We start from the raw sequence: 6000 nt of genomic DNA, 5'->3' as shown, positions 1-6000 counted from the left end.
TGCAGCAGAAATCACCTGAACCAGTGAACCACGGTAGAGTTCACGGACCGTGATAAGGTCCACGGTCCGTTGACCTGCCCGTGGACTCAGCTTATTCCCAGCAGAGTTGGACCAATGAGCCCTTCATGGGCCATGGACGACCTCACGAACCTTTCACGACCAATTGGTCAGAGTCAAGGCTTTTTTTTGGATTTGCTGGATTGATACAACTGCAGGAGAGACAGGGCATTGGGGGTCATTTTTGGGCTGAATCTTGAGGAAGAAAGCCGGGTCGGTCGAGTATTTTGTTGTACTGTATTGTTGGGTTATTGGATTGTTTGGGAATTGTTGTTGTGGGCAGCTGTTTGGTCCATAAATTGGCTGAAAAGAGAGTTTTAAGAGGGGTAAAATTATAGTTAGATTTCACAATTGAAAAGATGGCCACATGGATTATAATTGTAGCCAATTGGAATTAAGAATTTAGCTAATTTGAGTTAGTTATTAAATTCGACTAAAATTTAAACAAGACGAATTAATATTAATTAATTGATGAGCTTTTTTATCTTGACGCAATAAAATAATTAACTTAAATATAAACTAATTAATTCAGAATTATAACCCTCACTTTAAATATAACTAATTTAATAAAATATTTAAAATATAAAATCTTTTTGAGATGATTTTTAAATATTCATAAAATGCACTAATTATATACATAATTATATAAAATATATATATTGTTTAAAATTATAAAAAAGTGGCATAACTATTCAAAATAACTTGCAACCTATTTTATTTTTGAAATTTTATTAAACTAATTATTTTAAATCATTTGAAATTGAAGAAGCTTGAAAATTAATCTATATCATGGAGTGTCTAAATTGGTTGTCAACAATACACACAACCTACTTAATCCAGAACCAAATGTTTAATTTAGCTTCTTCCCAAACCTCTTATCTATAGTTTTGACCACTTAGCCTTAGGTGCATGCTTATTGTTGTACTTTCTTTTGGGCCAAATTTTTGTGTCTGATTTTTCCAACCATTGAGAAGAAGAAGAACCCCCAGGTTTTAGCTGATCTTTTCCTTTTTGTGCAGATAGAGTCTGGTGATACATTTGTTAGAATATGCACAACGGAAGCTATATTCAGGATCACAAATCTTACATATAGACTAAACAATATAACATAAACGAATTTAGAAGAGCACTAACCTGTTGAAACTTCTACAAAAGTCGTCCAGATGCCAAGGATCCAGAGCTACGATCTTCTCCTATTTCCTGATTGACTGTTACTACCAAGTTACTTGTGTGGGCAAGTATTACTTGTTTTTCAAAAGATGATTTCTTTCATGCCACATTCAGCCTATTTATCTAGTTTTCCAACTCAAGAATGAATAGGAAAAACATCCAAATAAATTTCAGGCTTAATTAGCAATCAAGAGGATCATGAGAATAAATTGAGATAAAAACGTTTTCATCCATTAAAGGCCAAACGTTTTTGTAATAAGAACAAAAACGTTTTCATCCATTAAAGGCCAAACGTTTTTGTAATAAGAACAAAAACGTTTTCATCCATTTAAGGCCAAACGTTTTTGTCACTAACTCAATCTTTAATTCTCAAATAATTCATCCTTTAAAGAAGATCAACAATAAAATTAATTTGTCCTTCTTTTCAAACTTGGTCAATTAATCAGGCATAGTAGGGACCGTAGATATATTTAATAGAGGCTTCCAACTATGATAATAATTCTCAAATGAACGAATTAACCATATCGCAATAAATTACAAAGTATTCCACTAAAATTCTGTAATTTCACTCCTCGATTTAATTTCGAAATCTACCACTACATCTTATTTAACCCCCCGTGTTAGAATTACCGACACCAATCAATTAAATCAAAATTATCTGAAAATTTAATTCATTGACTAAATAAATCCTTTATTATATTTACTTAACTTATTTCACGTGATGGATCTAAAATCCACCTGCAGGGTTTTCACGTGAAAACTTATAAGTAACCATAAAGGGGTGTCTTCAACTCGGGTCCGAGACACGGTTCTATCAACTAATTATTATTTCACTAATGTAACTTGTCATTATCTAATCTATTAGGAATTTATTGACTCATCAAAAAGTCTCACCTTTTAATAGATTAAAACAATAAAATAAATTACATAGATCATAATAATTATATCAAGATTGAGAGTATAAGTACATGTAGTGGACTAGATAATTTATTCATAAATATTCAGAACATAAACAAATGTCTCTAATTGGTCCGTTCAATACATACAAAATGTACTAACACAATAAGTTGAATTTAACCATTCTCATAATTAAGATCAAATTATATTTAATCTTGTGCTATGATCATCAAGATGTTCGTCCTACTTCATATTTGATCGTGAACATAAATTTATTAACTTATATGCACCAACAATTTTAATCTTCCGTATATGAGTTAAAATACTCCATACACAAAATTGTCTACTATATAAGCAATGGACACACATATATACATAATGATCTATTTAAACAAAAATTTATTATATTAAATAAATAACATAAAAAATCTTTACAAGGGATTAAATAAAAAAATACTATAACACTATTACATGGTTAATAGTATATCCCAACAACATTGTCCCTATTAGAATTTTGACTATCTGAGTTACCTAAAGATGTTTTTCCCCAACCTTTGATCGACCATTTTCCTTTTGACCAAGAAGAGTTGGGTGGTCCACCATCCTCCATAAGTTGTCCCCAACTCGTTGAACGTACTCCTTCCCAACCTTCAGTAGACCATTTTCCTTTTGACTGTCCACGGCTCATTGAAGTTAATCATTCCCAACCTTTGGTGGACCATTTTTTTTTATCGTGATAGGTTCAGAAGGTATAGATGACTAAATTCCTTTCTGGCTCTCTTGACTTTGATCTTGCTTCTTGATATCTCTACAAGAAAGAGTGGTTGTATTTCCATCTTCTATAATGTTCCTTGTCTCAGAACCATCTTGAAAGGGGACAACATGTCCATACAACTTATACTTTAATGTGGGTATTTTGACAAGGCCATTCATAAAAGTAGAAATGTATTCGCTAGTACGCTGGATGCACTTGTATATGCATTTCACTTCTACTTTCCCAATAGCCATTGCAACATTTTTAGACCGATCAATGAAATCCTCAACCCGTAAAGATCACGATAAGCCATTAATACAAAACTTCAAAGATTACTTAGCACAAAGGACATCAATAAGTGAAACAAAACTACATTGATGCAGCAAAATTTGGAGTCCCACATTTTAGATAGCCAAGATGCTTCATAGGTACTTGCAAATAGTCCTTTGGCCCATAGCTTCTCGACCGACAATAAATGCAATGAAATGAGACCATAATGAGCCAGAAAACTAGATTTTTTCTAGGGTCTGGGAGTCTCTTCAAGATGAGGCCATATTTATTGGATTCGCAGAAACTTGACTAACAACATAACTTGCAACTCAGCCACCGACTCTTTGTTTCTCTTGCCATAGCTCACAAACTTATGCAACGACTTTTCCACCGCATCTGGATCAGTGCCATCTAGAACATTCACAAGCCAAGAAATATTACCGAGTTACTGAAAACAAAAACTCTCATAAAAAAACTAAAGAAAAGAAAGAAGTGCCAAAACTCAAACAAGGAAACAAGTGAGAAAACTAGGACTGCCAAGTTATGTATAAGAAAAAAGAATTTTGAGTATGTATCATTGCATTTACATCCTCACAAATGAATGATTTTTCATACACATCCATTTCTGATGCTTACAATCTTATATATTTCTTCAGAAGAAGTATTTCTATCATGATCTTGATTCCTCGGAATTTTTCTTTTATACTACAGTACTTCACAACACTCTGTACTGATACTAAATCTGTACATCCCTTCCTAAAGGAGTTCGGTAACTGAAAAAGTAAAGGTTCATAGTTACCTTCTAATATGGCTGAAAATAGCGACAACATTGGAGCATTTCCTGTCTGTGAAGTTCATGGCCCCAAATGAAAGAAAAAAAATAGATTATTAACCAAACATGACATTAATAGACCTCTAGAAATATTGAAAGTCATTCTTAATAAGATATGGCCTTCCTAAAAAGCATGGTCTTTTGTTTTTATGGACAAAAAGAGTTAAATACAACAACAAAAAGTTTACAAGAGCAACACCGATGTCCTCTTTTACAAGAGGGTGCTTTACAAAAAGTGCACCAAACCATCTTTTTTTTTCTCCTTTTTTCTTTGGATAAGGCACAGTAAATTTAATTAAATAGTACCAAGAAGGTGCTGCAAGTCTACAAAAGTACAAAAAGTAAATTTCTCTTACATTTGGTGTTTTATAAGTTGAATCAATAAAAACTTGGTGTTGGAAGAATACTATAACAAACTGGGCATTTTATTGTGCTTATAATAGCCTTCTTAGAGGATACTGTAGATAACATATTATGCACATTTCACTAGAGTCTACTTTCTTCTAATAAGGTAAAGACATTATTCATAACTATAATTAGTGCAAATTTTACATTGGGTAAGGTTATGTAAAGTATTAAATCATGAGTAGCTCCTACGCTAGCAGACTGATTAACCAAGATAACAAAACATTCAGCTGAAGGCACAATTCGTATTGAGTCAATGTGATCAACATGCAAGTTGCATAATATGTAATCAAGAAACAAAGAGAAAGATGGAAACATAGAAATAACTTGTACTTGGCTCATACCTACAAATGAAAAGCAACTAAAAGTATTACAAATAATGAGTTCAAAGTTTTGTCTCTTGAGCTATTGATATTTTGTGCTTTTGCACAAGATTTCATCTGCAAATTCGAGAGATCATATAATAATTGATATCTATCATCATATAATAAATTAACCTCTATATCTTCTTCTATGAATAAGAACTGATTAACATGAAGTTTAAACAACTCAACCTTGCCTCGAGAGAAGGAGGGAGGGGGGCAGATATTATCACAATCTGAATACAAAAAAAGTACTAGTAGTCCTTGTCTAAGCAAAAACTTTGATCTCCATCTTTCTTCTTTTTCTAACTTTTGTGTCAATTGGAAGTAACATGCAATCAATGTACTACATAAGTCATATGGCCTTTCTAAACTTTAAAATTGCAGCCTACTATTCATAAATATTTAGAAAATTATTCTTCACAGAAATAGTTGTCAGTTCCCTCCAAGTAAAGATCTAACCAGTAAAGAATATAAGAAGATGACATGCTTATGAACATAGTGATATACCGTGAGTTTATGGTATATTTGATACGTTTCACTTAAAGTTTGTGTTTGTCTTAGGCCATTTTATTATTAGAAATGATTTTTTGTGTATACTTCTTGCAGGAAATAGTCTTAGATGCAGTTGATGAAGATGCGAGTTGAAAAGCGCTGAAGTAGCCACCAACGGTGCCATCCACGGATTGTGGATGGGCAATCGTAGTCCTTGGCCTGGGAGATGAGTTCCAGTAACTCAAACCACGGAGTTCTAGGATGGACCGTAGTCTAGTCCACGGACCGTGGGTGAGGCATCGTAGGTAGAACATTATGGAAGTCTGACAAGTGTGGAACCACGGAGCAAGACGATTAAGTGTAGGTCGACCCACGCTCCATCCTGCACATCCATCAATGATGATCTGAGAGTTGAAGGTTATAGTACGTGATGAAGTTTCTAAGTGTTAAGCCACAAAGGGGACCTACAGACCATAGGTTGACCCACGGTCCGTAGGTCGAAGCGTCGTTTGAAACCGCGTCCTACCAGTTATTTCCTTATCTTGTTTCCTATTTTATTTAGGAATTGTTTTCTATAAATAGGAGTATAAAACTCATTTTATTTAGGAATTGTATACTTTTAGTTTTGGTCTTTTGGGAATTATTTAGCAAACTCTTAACATTCTAATTTTGGAAGTTTGTTAATACGATTTTCACTTTGTATTTCAATTCAAGATTTGGGTTTTCATCTATTCTCATTGTAAGTTCATGAATTCTTC

General features: G+C 33.3%; 1 pseudogene; it reads right to left on the bottom strand.

Annotated features, from left to right (window-relative positions):
- Positions 1–2599: 2599 nt before the first annotated feature.
- LOC125861489 (protein HESO1-like) overlaps positions 2600–6000 on the bottom strand; it is a 60898-nt pseudogene continuing 57497 nt past the window's right edge.

The sequence above is a fragment of the Solanum stenotomum genome, chromosome 4 (assembly GCF_019186545.1).
Source record: "Solanum stenotomum isolate F172 chromosome 4, ASM1918654v1, whole genome shotgun sequence".
Lineage (NCBI taxonomy): Eukaryota > Viridiplantae > Streptophyta > Magnoliopsida > Solanales > Solanaceae > Solanum > Solanum stenotomum.
This window is presented reverse-complemented; position numbering and strand designations above follow the sequence as displayed.